Source organism: Pongo pygmaeus, chromosome 12 (genome assembly GCF_028885625.2).
Source record: "Pongo pygmaeus isolate AG05252 chromosome 12, NHGRI_mPonPyg2-v2.0_pri, whole genome shotgun sequence".
Taxonomy (NCBI): Eukaryota; Metazoa; Chordata; class Mammalia; order Primates; family Hominidae; genus Pongo; species Pongo pygmaeus.
The window spans coordinates 44,441,529-44,463,127 of record NC_072385.2 but is presented as its reverse complement, the minus strand read 5'-3'; positions in this window follow the sequence as shown (position 1 = coordinate 44,463,127).

The window sequence follows — 21,599 nt, the reverse complement described above, 5'->3', positions numbered from 1 at the left end:
CTCAATGCTTGATTAGCAATACATAATATTGTTAATGTTTTAATGAAGGATAATACCATGGTCTTTCCCAAGCACTCACACTGAACAAAGTCCCTAATATGTGAGAAACATTAACTAGGAGCCACAGGCTTCCCAAGCTATGAGGACTAAATCCAGCTCTTGTTCTTTTGAGTTGTGGGTTATTGCTTAAATTGCTTCACCTCTCTGAGCCTCAGGTTCCTCATCTGTACCTTCTGAAGGAGACCTACCCTTGAAGCCCCACCCTCCTCATGCTTTGCTCCCTTCTTGGAGAGCCACTTCCTCACCAGGCTACCTCCCACCATGTAGCCTCTGAGCCTGCTGCCCATTCTGCCTGGCTCACTGTTCTCCATTTTTAGCCCACAGAGCTCCTGTCACCCTTCATGTCTCAGTGCAAGCATCAGGTTCTTCGAGAAGCCTCAGTGCAGAAAGGATCAAGTCAAATCCTTCCGTCATTGTTCACATTTCATGGCATTTATCGCTGATGCAGATTTCTGTGCATTTGTGTGATGATTTCATTCACGTTTATCTCCACCAGTGGACTACAGGTTTCTGAGAAGAGACACTGTCTGTTTATACTCACCACCATACCCCAGGAACCACACCATAGTGGGAGCTCAATTCATGTGTCATGGGTGAAGGGACATTAATCAATCAGTTGATATGAAACAGGATGACATCACCTGAATCACCATCATCATAAAAAAGAATAGCTGACTCTCACCCTTACTGCACCCTCCCCCAGTACATGACCCTGACCTTCAGGAACATATCATCTCTAATCATAAACACCTGATCTTACAAGTGTCTCGTTCCTTCTGCCAGCTGCCAGCTGCCCACCGCCCACCACTGATCTACTGAGCCAGGGTGTCCTGAGTGAATAGCACCCTTAATGGCAGGCACAGGTAACCATCTGCCTCCACGCTTATTCTCCACTGCTTCCTTTTTTTCCCCAAATGAACGTCTTGTCCTTCTTCCCTCTTTGCTTCTCTCTTTCAGAATCATCAGAAAACCCTAAACCATTTTATTTAACAAATCAGCTACTGGTTAGTATCTTTAAAGAAATCTGTGCATTTTCTTCCTTCCCTTTCACTTTACCCTTCCCCTCTCGTCATTCCTCTCTCTTTCTCTCTCACCATTTTCTCCCTCTATTCATTCTATTTGTGAGCCAAAAACTGACCTTAATAATGACTGATAAATGCAAGAGCAGGGCTCAAGTGATCTGTCTGAATCAATGAGAAGGAAGGTGGAATTAGATGTCATAAAGAAATGGTGCCACCAACCTAAAAAGTCCTTGAACATGCCACATCCTTCTCCAGAGTCCCCTCAAAAGTCTACCCCTTCAACATCCCTTAATTGATTCTCTTTCTTCAAGAGGTCAGCATTCAGGGTACATGCAAAAACTAGTATATTCAATTTTCAGATGCATTGTTTAATTACTCACACAGCAACAATATTATATGCTTGTTCATCTCATTGAACGCACAGATGTGCAAGGTCTTAGCTATACTGTGAGTGGCTGATTAGGGAAATCTAAGGACAATTTATATTATTGTTTCTATGCAAAAGGTCTGGACTCCTGAGCTCCTTTGTAATTTTTATCCTCCCTTCTGAGAGTTGCAAGAAATCTGGTAATCATGGAGAAAGATCTCTCCATTGGAGATAAGACCACCCGAATTTTAAAGAATGCTGGCAATGGCCTGAGAATGCCAAGTCTTTGCTTTAGGATCTAGATGGAACTCCCAGACATTTGACCTGGAACAAGCTCTCAGCAGCATGGGCCCCAGGATCCAGGGTAAACGAGATTCATGCAAAGTCTGCAGCAGCAACAGCAGCAATACTTTGCAGAACTCCATTTCCACCACCCTGAAGGGATCTGCTGTGCTTGGGACCTCTTTCTGCCTGTCTTTCTGGTATGGCTGTGCTTTTCCTCTGTCACTATCCAGCCGTCAAGGTGGCCTGCAGTCATAAGATCATAAAAATCACAGCAGCAGCAACAACAGCAGCCGTCTTTCATGGAGCATCTCCAAGCGTGTGCCACACCCTTTGCAAACACTGCCAAACAACTTGCAGATGAGAGGATTCAAGCTAAATGACAGAGACTGTGTCAGGAAGCTGAGGTCCGAACATCTCTGGCAGCCGTCTTTCCTCTAAGCCCCTGCATCCCCTGTCCATTCTCGGTCCTAGGAGCTGACATGAGTGTGTCTGGGTTCCTGATCCAAGGAGTCACTTTATACACAGTAGATAAAACCCAAATTGCAAGTGTGAGATGCATACAGAAACCAAGGTGAGCCCTAGAGAAAAGCAACCCAGATCCAGTCAGAGGGGTAAGGGGAGAGGGAGCAGAGCAATGGGCCTGAAAAGAGGAGCAGTAAGAGCAGACATCCCCAGGTCCAAGACTCAGGATAGGGTCCTTGGGGAAGGTTAGGGGTCCATGATACACACCTTTTCAGACATGTCATGGATTTCAAGGTAACTGGGACACCAAAGTGCCAGAAATGGAGCAATCACTTGCAGAGCATGTGAGCACACTCACCTTAAGCAGTAGTTGGGGCTTTGCAATGTTATATATTACACATGGACCAAGTCCAATTTTCAATGCACCAGGGAAGTGCACTTGTTAAAAAGTCTCTAAGAAGAATAAAGAAATTTAAGACGACTAAATAGGGAGCCAATTTAAGACGACTAAATAAGGAGCCACCCTACCTGTCCTGGCCTGCAAGCTCGTGTTCTTCCAAAGCAGGTCTTCTCCCAAAGTAGGATAAAATACCCTAGCCGATATTTTATCAGCCCACCTTGGTTTCTGATGAGCAGCGAACCACTGATTATTGCCACTGATGGTTGCTGTGTCCTATTTGTAGTGGTCTCGGGGGAGGAAGATCCACAAGCGTCTTCACAAATTCATTTCAGCTCCTCTCCTTCTTCCAGGCTGAGGCTTCCCCTCTGCTGCCAATTTCCCACCACCCCCCTTAAGATGAACAGGCTGGGTCACTATCCCCTATAGTTCCTTTGTAGCTAGCAAGCCATATGAATTTCATAATTCTGCTTTTTCTTCTAACACAGGACACCCGGGTCTACCTTCTTTTTCCTGAAAAGAGAGAACTATGGGACACAGAGCAAGGCATTGGGGCATAGGAATGGCACAAGTCAGACTCCTGGGAGGGGGTTCCAGCTTTGCCACTTATCAGTGTGATCAACTTGGCCTTGTGACCCGGCTGCTCTGAGCCACAGGTTTCTAATATGTATGAGGTAGACAGGAGTAGCAGTTACAATGAAGGTTCTCAGGATTCCAGAAAATCGTGTGCAGGGCACCTGGCATGAGGGAGCTATGACTACTACCGTGTCAGCCTCACAGACACAAAATAATCTCTTCCATATGGTTAGGTTTAAATCAGGTTAACAAATATCCATTGTGACCTGCAACACTAAGCCAAAGTACTATTTGGGAAATGAGAATGGAATATTAGACATGGTTTCTGTCTGAAAAAGCTCGTAAGTGATTTGACAGAGACACCCAAATCCCTCTCACCACCCCCGGCATAAACACACACTTCCATGCTAGGTTGTTGAATGGAGGCAAATTCTCTAGTGGAGTTTTCTTCCCTTTGGTCCTCTGAGCTCTCCATGAGGTCTGTGGATTGTGGCCCCTGTAGATTTATCTGAAAGATCAAGCAGAGGTTCCTTACCAGAGAATAAGAAGTGGAGTGAAGAGCGAGAAGGAGGCCACACTGACAGTAGGAACATGCCCTACTGCCAACTAGGCACGTTCTCTGCCTTAGTCTCTGTGCTGTATGTGCATTCCAATCATTTAACTTAATCCTAAAACAGCACTGCAAATACTACAGTGGATGCTGTCCTGCTTCACTCTGATCCCCCATCAAGCTTAAAGGACTCATTTCCCAGCTCTTGGACCTTTCTGAACTACCCTTTATAAAGAGAGCCAACTCACCCAAGGTCAAGCCGCACATCCAATGAGTGGTCAATATGGGGCTTTACAGGCCTGGTCCCCCTCACCCCAAGTCAGTACCGCTCTGCAGAGCCATCCAGCTTCAGGGTACTGCATCACCTACATTGCTGCTCAGTTTCTTCCTCTGTCCAACTCTACTTCCTCCCCTTCCCCAGCAGATTCTGCTCCCAGAAACACTCCACAATAAACTTCCTGCACACTTATTTCCCTATGAAGAAACAGAGGCTCAGAAAAATTAAGTAGCTTTCCTTAGGTCATGCAGATTTTAAGTGATAGAGCTGGGCTCAGACCCAAGGTTGTATGACAACAAGACTGTCAATTTCAGTGCACAAGATGAAATCCCTCGTTAGGAATCCAATGGCTCAAACTCTAAAATTCCCTGGAAGAAGTAGGATGCATACTTCAGACCAGTAAACATCCAAATGAGATAAGTTCTTATAGTTTAAAACAGATTATAGCACTTAGTCCCTTCTCCTACTGTGAAGCTGTCCCTAACCATCTATGCAGACTGTCTCATGTAACTAACAAGAGCAGCAGGGCCCAGCTGGATAGCCAGCAAGAGAAGCCCAAGAACTCAGCCATGGGGTTCTTACAAGCCACTTACAACTCTCAGCTCTACCATGACTTTAAATAAGCTACTCACCATCTCTGGATGGGCTTCAGTTTTCTTATCTATAAAATGGAAATAATAGTCCTGCCCCAAAATTGGTTTTAGAACTAAATGACATGATAAATATTTTTAAACTATCTTGAAATGCATAAAATCTTCCAGTTCAATGGGAATGCAGAGCCTAGAAAAGGTGGAGATAAAAGTGTGTTTACCCAGAAACCCAAGGCTACTTCCACCAGCTTCTCAGCCTTGAGACTCAGGTTTCACAGACTACTGATGCTCTCAGGGGACCATCTGACTAATGTTCACGGTCCACCCTGGAGCAGCATGGCGCATGGACGTGCAGGAGATTGGACGTCAGAAGACCCAAACTGCACAGTCCTAGTTTTCTCAAAAATGAGCACTGTGAACTTTATAAGCCACCTCCCCCCTCTGGCTCTTGTTTTGTCTTTATTGAAATGAGGAAATTGGACTGGATGCTCCTTAGTGCTCCTTCCATCTCAGGCATGTAGAATTCTGGGATGCCTGGTGCCTTCTTCAGAAAGTGTTTCTCCTTCTCCACTCTACTCTTCAATCTCAGTGAATTGAAGAGTATTCATTACTCAGTGAATTCATTACACCAACCTGCTAGCTCAACACTTCTCTCCTGTTGGGGGCCAGGGGCAGGGGTGGTGGGGAGCGATGGCTTTGCGACCCAAGCAGGAGGCAGAAAAGGAAGGGACAGGATTACTAGCAAACCAAAGGTCACCTAGAGTCCCTGGTATCCTTGGACAACAATAAGCCCACGCTGGTGGTTCTTTTCAGGAGGATGTATGAATGCTGCTTACCTAAATGCCAAGCCTTCACAGGCAGGTCTGAGTGTGTACCATGCTGTTGGCTCCCACAGGCAGGTCTGAGCGTGCACCATGCCACGTGCTGCCTGGTTATGCATTTATATCAAGCCTCACAACACACCCCATTGTTGACCCTATAGAGCATCTCAGGAACTACACTCAGATCTTACCATAAGTCAGAACAAACACAGTTAGGAAGGAAAATGTACTAGAGAGGAGTTGAGTAGATATACACCAAAGTGAAATAAACCACAGTTGTTCAGAAAATCAGTTTGCAAAGTTAATGACCAACAAGTTCTGCCCAGGCTAGGCCTTGCCGCCTTGCCCCTCTGCACCTTGGCACCTGGGGCAACAGGAAGAGAGAGCAGCTATAACTATCACCTCTTGGAAGCTCTGGTTTCCCCTTTTTGCAAAGCCCTGCTCTGAGAAATATGTGCTTCCCAGGAAAAGAGAGTGGGTGATTTGGTTTGCAGGCATAGAGAATGTTTCCTCAGCGAAAACTATCAGCAGTATGTTGCAGTTTTTAAAGAGATTGCTTTCACTGGAGAAAGGTTTTTAAATCAATGGAAAGGTTTCAGGAAGAAATACAGAACACCGGTGACACTGAGGGCAACAGGAGAGCTTTCATTTTATTCATTCTTCATATGTTCATTCAAAAGTGCTTGATAAGTAGCTGCAATTTACTTGAGTGTCAACCAAAATTGTGAGAATCCCAGTGTGATTTCAAATTGCCCTTTTAGGAAATTAAGTAGAAAAGTGATAACGAGTAACTTTTTGTCATCAGTTCTAAAAAGCCATTTGTGAATTTACTTTTATACAGGTTTTGTGACAATAGGGCCACCAGACATTTTGTATTATACATGCCACTCCTGCCAACTGTAGACGTGATATTTAGAGATGATTCTGAGCAGTTGCCAGAGAAAACATGACATATACATAAACCCAAAGTCATTTACTAGTGTTGAGTTTAACTCTCTAGTTTAGAGATGATCACGAGTTCATCTTATGTGGCAACTCCATTGGCTGGGGTGCCGTGTTGAGACGTCTCCTGAGGCCAATATGGATCAGTAGGAAAAAGTGCCTTAGGATCTGGGCAAGAGGGATACTTGGCATCCTGGCTGCTCCATCTTGAAGGCTGTATCCCAGCATCCTTCAGGCCTACTGATCAGGAGCATTCTCCAGCTGTTCATTTTCTCCTAGGAAAGCATTCGTGATGAGGTCTGGGCTCTTTTTTCTGGGGGAAGATCTGAACTGGAGAGATGAGTCACATGGCTAGAGCAAGATACCCAAGTGCTAGCCCCAGACTGTCTGCCACTTCCCTCTCTGTTCCACACAGCCAGCAACAGAGCAAGCTTTTTCCTCCCAGCAGACAGCCAGTGTCAGGCATGGCGGAGGCAAGGCCGAGCAACCCTGGGGGCGATAGAGGGGAACGGGTTTGGGTTGGACAAGCCCAGTAGACCTATTTCTCTTAGGACCACGAAAAGCCTGTCCCCCACACTTGGCTGGGAGCTAACTGTAAAAGTTGCAGCTCCTTGAGAGTTAACTCCAGAGACAGCTGCACTCCTCACCTTGTGTCTGCATAATTAACCAGCAGTTGTTCCTGCTTTGTGGAACATGGACCAGGCAACCCACATGAGGTCCTGTGGGGACATTCTCAGCCTGATTGGCAGACAATTGGCAGAGGCAGATGCAGCTTCTGCAATGCTTGACTGAAGGGACTGAGGACAGTCCAATTTTTTCTTTCCCACCTCAAATCACATTTATCCTTCTCTTCTGTCTCCCTTCCTCAAGGCCCTCCCACCATGACCAGCCCCTCTGTGCACTGACCCTGCTATTCTCCTGAGGTGGTCCAGATCAGCCCTGATATCTGCTTCTGGAATGGAATTTGAATTGAATCCCTAAAACCTTAAAATGTAAATTCTATAGTGTCTAAGCTAGAACCTTAAATATCTTGTGGACAATCTCACCGTTATACAGAAGAAGAAACTTCACCTTGGCATACCCAAGGACACACAGCTGGCCGGGGCAGGGCTCAGGCCGACTCTAAGGGCTGATCATGGCCAAATTCCACTCACATTTCATCCTCCCCAAAACCCTACAAGACATTCAGTCCACAATCATCTGGAGCTGCATGATCTCCCTAGATAAGCTTCATGCCATCACTTTAACTCCCATTTCTATACCTTCAACACTAACATCTTATTTTAATTCCAGACCTATTTTTTTAGGTACCTAAGAGTCCTCAGATGCAACCCAACAGAACCTTGCTGCCTTCTTCTTTCCTAAACCTATGCAATCTTCTGTGTCCTTTCCTGTCTCCGTTACATTCTTCTGGATGTGAATCTATTCTGGGAGGCAAATGAGGTGCCTGTTCCTCTGGGAGGGAAATGAAACATGTCTCCCAGCCAGATGGCCACAGGGAAATTTCTCTGGGACTGAACGTCAGACATGAAGATGAACATGAGGCTACCAAGATGACTGGCTTCCCCTAGTGGACTCTCAGGGAGTGGACACAGAAGCTTGGACATCTGACATCTCTCTGTTCTCATCCAGCCTCAGCTGTCCACATTCAGGGACTGAAATTCTTTCCTCCCAAGGGATTCAATCTGTGGTAGTTCAATCTCTTTCCAGGGGAGGGAGGTGTGTTAGAACCTAGTACTTCCCAAAGGTGAAGTGAAACCTGCCTCTCTCTAAATTCCACAGTGGTAATTAAATATCCCATGTGACTGCCTATCTAATATTAAACATGACCCCCATGTTTCCCGGACCAAACACCTTCCCTTCTCTAGACCAAGCATCTCTAGGTCCCAGTGCTCATGGGACCTAATCCCCAAACCACCCCAGATACACACCCTCTTTATGCTCATGGGGGTTAAACCCTGCATAAGGTGCTAAGGACAGACCTGGATAGAGGAGAACCTCACCTCATCTGCCGTGTTCCAGCAGGAAGGTCAATCTGCTCGAAACTGCCTGAGGTTACAGCAGTTGTGTGGGCCACCCAGTCCACAGGTCCTTTTCCCAATCCTCCAAGACAGCGGGGCCCAATTTCCATCGCAATGTCTCCTTCCTGCCCTCAGCCAGGACACCTGCCTTGTTTTCTCACAGCCTCTCCTACACCTTTTTCAAACTCCTTCTCAGATCCCTCCTCTTCTATGGATCTATGCTATGTGCACCTCCTTGCTGAAAGTAGGAGTGAGTCATTGCTCTTAAACATTACCTATAAAATGAGGAACTGAGCTGGGCAGTCACTAAAGTCTCTCCTCACTTATATATCCTGTTAATTAATTGTCTTATCTGTTAACTTAATCACAGCTTCTAGTTTGCCTTCCTCCTCAAGGGCACGATAGGGTCTGACCCAGTTCTATTGCTAAATAAACACTGCTTATTAAATTGAGTTGATACATATTAAGGAATGGAATGAACCAGGAAAGGGAGCTGTTGATAGGGAAAAGGTAGGTGCTGGTTCAGAAAGAGGCAGAGGAGGGGGCCCTTCCCCAGGAAGGTGACTTGGGTCAGGACAAGAAAGATGGGAATAGGCTAGAAGCAATGGACAACACACAGAAGGGAAATAAGAGAGAGATACTATCATGGCCACACCTCTTGTTTAGGATTCCGGGTTAGGGTGGCGATCGAAAAAGAGATTGAAGGGCAAGGGATATGATTGTCATTAGTCCAGGAGCTTCAAAATCAGGTTTTGCAAGCCACTCACATCAACACTCTCAGCCTCCTTTTCCTTCACCTCCAAAATGAGAGACTTGTAGCAGAGCCTCAAAAGTGTGGTTTGGGCCTGTTAGGAATGCAGTGTTCCAGGCCCCACTCTGGGATGGAATGGGCATTCAGCCAGATCCAAGGAGATGCATGCTAAAGTGTGAGAAGTGCTGTCCTGGGCAACCTCTCTGAGATTCTAAAGCAGAGATTGTTAAGAGTGAGCCTCCATGGTGCCCAGAGTCCGCTGCACGATAGAATCACCTTGGAAGCTTCGAAAATCCCATGCCCACAAGAGAACTTTCTGGGATGGTGGATTATTCTACATCTTCACTAGGGTGGTGGTTACATAAATGTATACATTTGTCGAAACTCATGAACTGTACCCTTTCAATGGGGATATCATAGTATGTGTAAACTATGCCTCAATAAAATTAATTTTTTAAAAAAACTATCCCTAAACTTAAATCATTACTCACAGTAAAACTGTAATAAAGAATACTATATTTAAGAATATCAAGACTGCCTTAAAATGTACTGTATTTCTCCCCCAAGGAAGGGGCTGTGCTCAGGAATAAGTCTGAGTTGGCTTATTTTCTAAGGATATAAATAAATGTTTCTTTACCTGATGCCACAGCCCATACCAATTAGGTCAAAATTTCTGGGTATCTTTTAAGCCTCTCCAGGAAATTCCAATGGGCAGCAGGGCTGAGAACTGCTTGAGTGCCTCTTGCAGATGTTAGCAGTCAATCCTTAACTTACCGCTGCATTGGGATCTTTCCGAGTGCCCAGCACTGTGCAGAGGGCAAAAGGTGGATAGAGAGAGGAAAGCAGGCAACACACTATGTCTCTCAGTCATTGATGGTCTGGTTTGGAATACAAGGCTGGACCTACCCAAAAAGCATGAAGTTACTACTGAGGCAGGGCCACTCTCACAAAGAGTTTGAGTCTCTGGTGTTTGGCTGGAGCCTCCATCCTTGCCTTACCCAGGCCTAACCTGGCATCTTGGATAATGTCAAAAGGCATGAGTCCCTTTCCTAAAATGCCAGGCCCCATGGAAGACAGCTTTGTCCTGCCTCTCAAACCAGATAAAGGCAGAGAGCACTGCCCTAGAGCTGCTGCTTCCAGCAGCCTTGTCTGCCTCCTGCTCTGCCAGCCCAGCAGAAGATGCCCAGACCTACCAGAGTGGCAAGGACATGGCGACTTCTTGGAGGTCACAGTTATTCACCTCTGAGGTTGCTTTTGAGAGTCCTCCTCTCAGCTCCCATCCCACCTCTGCTTTTATAGATTAATAAGTGGAGACTCAGAGAAATCAAGCAGCTTCCCCAAAGTCACACAGCTAGGGAGTAGAAGGGAGACCTTGAACCCATGCCCCCCGGGTTCCAGAGCACATGCTCTTTCCAGAGTGCCACATGCTCCCCATTGGGCAGCAGGGTGAGATCTCCCCTCCCTTATGGATTAGCCAGAACCGATCAATTGCCCTACTATGCGGTACTGACTGGCTCCCTGGGACATGGGTGCAGGAAAATGAGGCAAAGTAACGGTGCTGTGTGTTGAGGGGGGTCGGGGCCTCTGGGTGACATCCCCTCAGCATGCAGTCCCAGGGAAATGCAGCCACCGGAGGGCACAGGTGCCTGGTGCTGCCTCAGAAAGAGGAACAACCATGTGCGAGGGGAATAATTCAACTCCAGGAGGCGAGGGCATGGCGAGCCCCGCTGCCCCTCCCCCTTTGCCAGGGCAACGTGGGATGTCAGACAACACTGTGGCCACCTCATTATTGGGCTGCTTGGCCATTGTCCCCGGGACAATGGTTTCCGGCCCTGGCTTTGTGTGGGGCTGCCAGCCGAAGTTATTAACCACGGGAGCTGCCTTTGAGGGACGTCCAAGGGAGGGGTGAAAGGTCACTGGAGCAGCGAGGGGAGCGGAAGTGGGAGGGAGAGGCAGCACAAAAGAAAGAGATGAACCCCCGTCCCCCTCCCCTGAAGGAGCCCCAAACAGAGCTGCGCCCAGAGGGAGGCATGCGGAGGCGCTTTCAGAGGAAGTTCTTGCTGCTGCAGCGGGACAGAAGCAGCTGGGATGGCTGACCATCCTGATAGGCCTTGGAGGTATCAGTGTGGATGGGGATACAGGCTGCACATGGAGAGGACTGAATGGGTTGGTGGCGGGGGACGGGAAACAGGAGGCGGCAGCAGAGGTTGCGTTTGGGGCTTCTCAACTCACTCCTTAAATAGGTGTTTGCTACTCAAGCCCTCTGATGTCCGTGACATCCTCCTGTGCCCCAACCCTCAGAGAAGCAAACTAGAGGGACCCCAATATGTTGGTCCCGGTAAAGAAAGCTGCCCTTCTTCCCAAGGCTGCCTGTGTCAGCCCCTGCAGGTCTGGACGGTGTTGGTAAAGACACCATGGTTTAGGCTTGTCTGGGCAGGTGGTTGTGGAAATTTGGCCATAGATGGAATTGCAGAGGTTGCGTTAGTTATTCAGTGTCAATCTGCTTTTAATGGGATAGGGAATCTGATGCCCAGACAGGGAGAGGACTCTATCAAGGGTACAAATCCAGCAATGGGCAGAACTGAAACTTGATACATTATCTGTTCCCTGCCCTTGAGAAAAACTGGGCCTCTGGTGTTTGGCTGGAGCCTCCATCCTTGCCCTACCCAGGCCTATCCCAGCTTCTTGGATAATGTCAAAAGGCATGAGTCTCTTTCCTAAGATGCCAGGCCCTATGGAAGACAGCTTTGTCCTGCCTCTCAAACCAGATAAAGGCAGAGAGCACTGTCCTAGAGCTGCCGCTTCCAGCAGCCTGGTCTGCCTCCTGCTCTGCCAGCCCAGCAGAAGATGCCCAGACCACAGTGTGCTGCCCTCCAGAGCAGGGCTAGAAGGCCCGGAGCTTTTGGTCATGAGGCCCCAGGAGGCCCATAGCTCGTCCAAGGTTGAGGGGTTAGGGTGGGAACTCTGGTCTCGCTCGTCACAGTCTCTCCTCCAGCCAGCACACAAGGACGGGACACAGGCATGGGTAGGTGGACCATCAGCTGAATTATAAGAAAGCATTTATAGCTTATCTACAAGTTTGGATATGTCAGGGCATTTGAGGAGAAAGGATGAATTATTCTACCCAACTTTTATATTTAAGGTTATATATTTTTTAGAACTAGAAAGAATGCTTCAGTCCCACAATATGGTTGGTTGGAGAGGAGAAGAAAAAGGAGACATCGAAAAGAAAATCTAGTGCTGGGTGGATATAGAATGTGAGGATGTAGAGCTGGGAAAACAGAGGACGTGGTGGGATGGGGAAGGAAAGGTTGTGGAAGGCCTGCATCCCATCTCAGTTCCTCCACTGCTTCATCCCAGATTCTGTTTTTGTTCCCCTGATTTAGACTTAGTCTGCCTCCATTCTCCCATCCCCTGTGTGCCCCCATCCTGGTCCTGCCTCACTGGACAGCCTCTCCGCGGCCTTCCTCCTCCCTGCTCCAGAATTCTACCTGGTGCCCCCCAACCCCACTCAACTCATTGTCCACCTGGCTTCTGAGGCCAGGCACCCTCATTCCCCTCTCCCACCCATCCCACCCAAGGAAGCCCAGCACAGACCATCTCAGCTCACTCCAACCTCACTTCTTTGCCAAATGCATTTCCAAACACCCTCATGAGCTTTGCTGATCTCTTTGCCATCTCTCCCTGCCCCACTCCAAGGGCTCCTCCTGCCTGGTGAAGACTGCCCTGGGTAACCCAGAACTGAACCTGTAGCAGCCAGCATAGCTGACCTTGGAGGCAATAAGCAGCCAGGGAAAGGCTTTCTAAAAAAAAAAAAAAAAAAACAATAACTCACTAAGCAAATTAAACGAAAGTAGAGATGCAGCCCTCCACCCCTCTCACACACACACTCATCCTCACACACAGCTATACCACACCTCACAAATGTTGCTTATGTTTCCTTGGTCATTCTGTCCACCCTCCTGTCTGTCCAAAGCCAAGGACACAGCTCTACTCTAAATTTTTGTCCCAAAGCCCCCAAATACTGCAACCCTGACCCAATACATGAAGCCACCCCAAAATACAGCAGAGGACACCAGGACTTTCATTTTCCCTCAGTATGGCCCATCCTTTGGGTATGCCAACTCCATGGCCACCAAGCACTGCATATGGGACAGGGCACAGTTTGGAGGCCTTGGTCCAGCCACTGCCCCAGACCCACCTTGGCTCTCTCCTCACTAACACCCGAAAAGCCCAAACTTCCCAGTGTTTAGCAACAGATTAAACTCTAAGCCAACAACAACAGAACAGGGTGGAGTGAGTGGAAAGCAAATGAAATGTTAAAAAAAAAATTAAGCAATACTTGCATTCTCATTAGTAGGAACATGTGAGATGAAGCACGTTATGTTATTAGGCATTCTCTCGATTCAGTAAACACAAGCTGAATAAATTTATAAATATCAGCACTAAGTGAGATTTAACGGGGAGCTGTTTATCTTCTGCCTTTCAGGCAGGCGGCAACGCTCTCCATGTATCACTCGCCAGCCGTGCAGTCCTCACTCTCTTGCCCAGGTAAGCTGGGGAAGAGCCTGCTGCAGCCCAGCTCTGGTTGTGGGAGGGCTGGCACCAAGGGGCTGCAAGCTTACTTCACCTCATCTTCCCTCACCATGCTGGTTGCGAGGCAGCCTGTGCGATCCGTGCTCAGGAGGTCACACTCCCACGCTGCATCCCAGCCCCTCCAGCAGCACAGCATGTCCTGGGTGACTTTGAGAATGCTATTTAACCTCTCTAAGCTAAAGCTCCTCAACTGCAGCATCAACAGATCAGTGCCGACCTGGTAAGGCCGTCGAGAGCATCAAATGCTACTGTTCAGCAGGTGCCTGCCACATAGTAGGTCCACAAGCAAATGATTTTCCTGCTTGCATCATTTCTAGCACAGAGCTGGAGGAAATGGCGAAGTGCAGGTGGCCACTGGGCCCTGCTATTCTACATGGGAGCAAGACAGCTGCTAGGTGAAGGGGAATGACCAGGCAGCCACAGGTAGGACATGTGGCCTCAGGAAGCCTGGGTGTGTATCCTGGTTCTATAAGGAACACGTGTGGGGCTTTGTGTGGGTGACTCTCTGGCTCCCCAAGCCTCCCTTTCCTACTATTATATCCTTAAAGTGCCTCTGAGGCCAAAGCCTTTGTGGCAATTGTTAAATGAGTCCATATGCAGTGAGTATCATGTTGAGGGAGGACAAGGTCACCAAGAGCTGAGAATGTTTCTCCGAGTGATGAGACCTAGATATTGGGTACATGGAGGTCCCCGGTCCCTTAGTGATGCCAGCAGCCTGTTGCCTCCTTGCCTGGACCCCGCCTCAGCTCAGAAAGCCAATTCCCTGGATTCCAAAGGCCTTCCCAGACCGATTAGCATGTCCTGCAGCTGTCAGCCCCCTGTGCCTAGCCTGGACCTCAGCCCATGTCTAGCACCCAGTCTCCCACACCCACACATATTCACAAATAAAAGAAAATAACAAATGACATAAATTCTTCACTCCTGGTCTGGCTTCCTGTGTGTAAACTGCTATGACAATACAAGACACAGAGGCAGGCACCCAATAAAAGCTGTTGAAAATGTGACTGACACCAATTTTCAGCTATCCAGGAAGGCACGGATCCTTATAAGGTCCAAGCAGAGTCCTCGAGAATAGTTGAGAATTCTTGGGTTCCATATGAACACAGGAGATACCCACACAAAGGCTTGGATTTCCCAATACATGACTACCCCTGAACACTCCTTCTTTCCCTTGTCTCTCTGCTGAGACCTCTAGACCCCAAGGATCCACCCACGACAACCTCTCCAAAGGTACCCTGATATGCTTTTCTTCCAGGCAGCATTTCCACAGAGCTGTGGGTGAAAGTCACAGGATGAAAATGTGCAATGGGACTGTATCCCCCACCAACACACTGCAGGCAGGGGGCACACAGAGTTCCCCCTCTGCCCATCCCAGGAATGGCCATCTAAGAATGATGTGATCTTTTCTAATAAGAAAGTAAATAAAGGCAGGTGCCATATAAGAAGACCTGGGGGACTGTGGGGATGTTCCTTAATGTTTCAGAACATCTGCCTCCATCAGTGAAATGAAGGATTCAAAGCAGCTCATCCCTGAGTTGACCTCAATGCTGAATCCTAAACACCACCCTTAGGATGCTATCTGGCTGGACAAGGAATGAAGGATCTGGGAGCCGAGTTGCAGGAAGCTGCAGCAGCTCCCCATTTACAGATCCTCTAGTGCCAGTTTTTCAGGCTTCCTGACTAAGAGAAGAAGCCAGGCAAATTCCACCATTCAGCTACATTTACAGGAAGCTGGCTATTTGGGAGGCTTTCTACCAGAGGCTTTGGGGAAAAAAATGCAGAATTAATGTAAAGATCATATATTTACCTATGAGAGAAAAGATATCCAAGGATGCCCCTAGGCCTCATTTGATCTAAAACTAGGCCTGGAGCTATCTAATTGTCAAGTCAGTTCAGGCTTCTATAACAAAAATACTATAGACTGGGTGGCTTAAACAACAAACATCTATTTCACATGCTGCTGAAGGGAACCAGCATGGTCAGGAGCATGGTGAGGGCCCTCTTCCTGGCTTGGAGGTGGCCATCTTCTTGCTGTGTCATCACATAGCAGAGAGACAGAGAGAGAAAGGATGAGAATGAGAGGAAGCAAGCAGTTTCATATTTTATCTTATAAGGGCACTAATCCCATCATGAGGGCCCCATCCTCATGACCTAATAGCCTCCCAAAGGCCCCATCTCCAAATACCACCCCACTGGTAGTTAGGGTTTCAACATACAAATTTGGGGGCACACAAATATGCAGTCCACAAAACTAATACCCCTAAGTTGTCTGCATATATATGCTTGTTCTGGTGCTGCTTTGAGGGTCTCAGATGATAAAATCGAGTGTAGATCAAACTTCTCTAGGCCTCAGTAGGGTGAATCTAAAGATTGGTTCACAATAATGGCAATAAGCCACAATTCACTGGATTAATCTCACCTACTCCTTCAGGGGTCTATCCACATTCAAAGTACCACAAGTACTTGTAGAAGTCTCTGAGCAGTATCACAAAGACTGACATAGATACATGCAAAATAGAAAATGGATAGATGGTAGTATGGGGTTTGGGGTGTTGTGTGTGTGTGTGTGTGTGTGTAAGTTAAAGAGGATGTCTTGTTCTTGGGATACATGGGGATATGTTTCTTTCGAGGCTCTTCGGTGGCAATGCTTGCCCTGAGCTCAGGAGACAGGCCAGAGAGATATATCTGTTCCCTACTTAGAAGAGAGCACTGACGCATGAAGGTCGGGAGGAGGCCCGAGAATAGTGTGTTGAAAGCAGAGAATGTGACTGAGGCCCCAACATTAAAAATGAACCTTGAATTGGAGATGGGGAATGAAGAAAAAGTCAGAGAAGAGGGCACACGTGGAGCAATCTGAAAAACAGGAAGCGCCACAGGTGTGCACAGTAACTGGAATGTGAGGTTAGTAGAGAGCTTCAGGAAGGAGGGAAAAGGCAATCATGACAAACACTGCAGGACAGTCACAAAGACGGGGAATGAGTAAAAGCCATTGAACTTGGCATTGATGACCTTCATGGGAACCATACAAGGAGAAACCTGTGGAATGAAACCTAACTACACAAAGCCAAGGAATTAGTTAGCAGTAAGGACATTAAGGCAGTCTTATGGGTTAAATCATACACACAAAAATTGTCAAAATTCTCATCCCAGTACCTAGAAATAGAACCTTATTTGAAAATAAGGTCTTTGCAAGTGTAATCAAGTTAAGATGAGGTCATTAGGATTGGTCCTTAAGCCAGTATGACTTGTGTCCTTATAAGAGAGAGAAAGATGCCAAGTGAAGACACAGACATACAGAGAGAAGACAGAAGATGGAGGTGGAGGCTGAAGTGATGCAGCCGCAAGTCAAGGAACTCCTGGGTTACCAAAAGCTGGGATAGACAAAGAAGTATCCTCCCTTAGAGCCTTCAGAGAGAGCAAGGCCCTGCCACATCTTGATTTTGTAAGCCAGATCTCCAAGATTGCAAGAGAATGAATTTCTGTTGTCTGAAGCAACCCAACTTGTGGGACTTTGTTATGGCATCCCTAGAAAACTAACACAGGCAGTAAGTGCACTTTTATAAGAAATGTGTTCATGAAGAGATGGAGTTAAATGCTTTTAATAAAGAGAATGTTTGGTTTTCATTGGACATACTTGAGAATGTTTATAGACTAAGAGGAAAGAATCGAGAGAGAGAGAGAACTTGAAGATTCAAAACAATGGAAGGATGGTTAATAAAATATGGATGAGGAAGAAAAAGATTAAAAGGAGAACTCAAGTGGCATAATTGGCCTAAAAAGGTGAGGGACACTTTGTTATCCCGGGCCAGGTGTCTTGGCCTAAATCCTATAGAAAGCAGAGCCTGAGGCAAGGATTGAACTGCTGACATTTTATGTGGGGGAAGGGTGCAAGCTCAGGACAGTGAAAGTGAGGAATAAATGGAAGGAAGGCAAGTGCAGGTGCAAGGCCTTGTGATGAAACGCATTGCTATCCTAGTGGCAACTTCACACCAACCTGCGAAGATGCTGTATTAGTCAGGGTTCTCCAGAGAAACAGAATTAATACAACATAGAGATAGAGATAGATACATAGATATAGACATAGATCTCTCACATATAGACCTATATATCTATACATGGAGAGAGAGAGAGAGAGAACAGGGGAGGGGACACAGAGACAGACACATTGAGAGACAAATTTATTATAAGGAGTTGGTTCATGTGATTATGGAGCTGAGAATTCCCAAGATCTGCCATCTGCAAGCTGGAGAACCAGGAAAGCCAGAAATATAGTTCTACAGTCCAAGTCCAAAGGCCTGACAACTAAGAATTCCAGTACTGTAAGTTCCAGTTCAAAGGTAGAATACTGATGTCCCAGTTTAAGCAGTTAGACAGAGCGCAAATTCACTTTTCCTCTGCCTTTATGCTCTATTCAGGCCCTCAATTGATTGGAACGTCTACATTAGGGAAGGCAATCTACTTTATTCAGTCTGCTGATTCAAATGCACATCTCATCCAGAAACACACACACAGAAACACCCCAGAAATAATGTTTAGCCAGACACCTGGGCACCCCATGGTCTAGTCAAGTTGATACATAAAATTAACCATCACAGACATACAGCAGGTCACTCATGAGACATGCTTGCTTGACATGCTGGGCTTCTCTATAGGATTTGCAAGGAGAAATCATACCTTAAAGTATTCACAGGAAGGAGGAGGAGCATTTATCTGACCATCTTCCTCCAGTCTCCCATTTCCCACCAATCAAGATTTACCCAACAGTGAGCAAATCCCCCTGGGCTTCTGGATTGCATCATCCAGTCCCCATTCACCACAAAACCAAATCCCATGGTGTGATCAAGCCTGGAAAAGGAGGGAAAACTCAGAATTGTCTGGGCACCTAATGAGAGAAAATAGAGGCAGTTGAGGAAATCCAAGAAAGCACACAAAGTTTGTGTCCAAAATTAAGGGGGAAAAAAAAGAAAAACAGGTAAGTGAAAATATAGAGACATTTTTAAAATAAAGAGAAGTTGAGGAAACTGACTTTGAGTGGTAGGTGATGTTCAAAGAGAGCTCAAGTAAACTGTGGGAAAGGAAGGAATGGGGAACATGGCTGTGACCCCAAAACCTTAAGGACCTGCAATACGTTTTTAAAAAGTAAAAGAAGCCTTGTTATAACTGCAATACTATAGAATCCTAGAAATTCATTTAGAAATCACTTTCCTTAACCTTTTCACTTTAAAGATGAGGCAACAAACGCTGGGAGAGAATTAATGGTAACTAACTTTTATAAATGTACAATGTTTGCTATGAATGAACCTGTGTGTGTGTGTGTGTGTGTGTGTGTGTGTGTGTGTGTGTGTGTGTGTGTGTGTGTGTGTGTGTGTGTGTGTGTGTGTGTGTGTGTGTGTGTCCCCAGGATGTCATCTACACATTTCTCCACCTGGTGGCTCCTGCCTGAATTACAGGCAGAGTCCAGCCAGTGGAAAGAAGCAGCAGAGGACACTAGGACACTGTCTTGGAATCCCAGAAGAAAATCTTAAGAGCTGAGACCTGAGACCTCCTTCACAAACCCAGGCCAGCTTCTCGTGGACTAGCCTTAGTCCTCAGAGACTCAGAATGTTTGCTGCCCCTCTCTCCAGTTCTGTGATCCCTCCTCTGTAGCTCCCTTTCCGTAGAAGAAAATACCAACCAGGGGAAAGCAATGAACAAAAGGTATAATGTTTGACCAGTGGTCCTGGACACTAATTCTTTGAAGACTTCCAAGATGGTAAATGGAAAGAACAACCCACATGTATGCACATACATACACATATACAAAATGCAAAGACTAAGACCCAATTAGCCACTCACTCTGTTTCTTTTACAGGAAGGGAAGTGTCATCAGCCTCAACTACTACTCCCCATCCCCTGAAACTGTCATTCTTTCTGACTTGTCTCTAGAAAAGGCCATGTGACCTCTCCCTCAGGCTGACCCATTGTCCCAGCCAGAATGTCCAGCCAAAGCAGAATAAAGCATCTACTGGACCTAAAGGAGTGCCCCTGATATCTCCCAACTGGGTTCTGAAAGGGTCCCCTGAGGGGATTTTATCAGACACATTTAAAATGCCAAGAATGAATCAGTGTGTCACCAAATTTCAGTGTCAGTGCTAGAGGCAGATTTACAGTTCAAATGAAGTCTGTTAAAAAAGAAGAAGAAGAAATTCCACTTTCTTCTCTAGCTGTGAAAATATTCTCTGAGGAGTCTCCTATCTGAACACCTATATGACCAAGAGTGGAATTTATCAGAGCAGATGTGCGAATAAGAGTTTAGTGTTAGTTCTCTATTGCCATGTAACAAATTACCCCAAACTTAGAAGTTTAGAACAACAAACATTTATTATCTCAGACATCTATTCCTGAGGGTCAGCAATCCAAGAGCTGCATAGCTGGGCGATTCTGGCTCAGGGTTTTTCATGGGGTTATAGTCAAGCTGTCAACCAGTCCTACAGTCATATGAAATCTTGACTCAGGCTGGAGGATCCACATCCACAATGTCGCCTAATTTCTGACTGGAGGCCTTGGGTTCCTAATGGCTGTTGGCAGGAAGCTTCAGTTTTTCTCCACATAGGCTTCTCCGTGGGGATACTTGAGTGTTCTCATGACATGGCAGTGGACATGTAATCCAAGAAAGAGCAGGACAGAAGCCTTGTCTTTCAAAATCTAGCCTCAGGATTGATATACCATCAACCTGCTGTACTCTAGTGGTCATATAGACTAACTCTGATAACATGTTAGAAAGAAATATACAAGCACCTAAATAGTGGGAGGCAGGGAATGCTTTGCCTTTGGGATTCTCTAGTGGCCACCTTTAAGGCTGGCTATAACATATTAGGTGGTAAATGCAATGGAACTCATGACTCTAATATATAGAATAAAAATAGAATTACTAATACTGAAGATTGGTGGTCCTCAGATTTGAGCAGGCATCAGAATCACCTGTGTATTTAGCAATACACAGATTGCTAGAATCCACCCCTAGAGTTTCTGATTCAGTAGGTCTTGGGTGGGGTTGAAGAACTGGAATTTCAAGCAAGTTTCCAGATAATGCTGATGCTGCTAGTCTGGGGGCCACACTTGGTGTAGATAAGTTTGTCAAAATTTAGAGTTTGAACATACCTTAAAAGTCTTCTGATTCAATGGTTTCCAAGTCCAGATGACCATCAGAATCACCTGTGGGAGATTCGTCCCCACCCCAACTCAAGAGTCTATGATTTTTTAAACTCCTCTAGGCAATTGCGTGATCAATCAGGTTGGGAAATCCCCAATCCCAAAGTCTCCTCTGCTTAGCATCCACAGCATCAACCCTCCTCTTAAAGAAGACTCTTAGCAAATTGTGGTGTATGTATATACCATGGAATACTACTCAGCCAAAAAAAGGAATGAAATAATGGCATTCGCAGCAACCTGGATAGAACTGGAGATCATTATTCTAAGTGAAGTATCTCAGGAATAAAAAACCAAACATCCTATGTTCTCACTCATAAGTGGAAACTACGCTATGAGGATGCTGAGGCATAGGAATGATACAATGGAACTTGGGACTTGGGGGAAAGGGTGGGAGGAGGGGTGAGGGATAAGACTACACAATGGGAACAGTGTACACTCCTTGGGTGATGGGTGCACCAGAATCTCAGAAATCACCACTGAAGAACTTATTCATGTAACCAAACACCACCTGTTCCCCAAAAACCTATTGATTTTTTTTCTAAGAAGACTTGTAGCATAGCAATAGGCCATTAACTCCCTCCTAAGGCAATGCCCATTACAGTGTGGGCAGATCAACTGCTTCAAAAGTGCTGCTCAGACTTAAGCAAAACTGACTTGTCCACGATGTTCACACATTGCTCACCAAGCATAT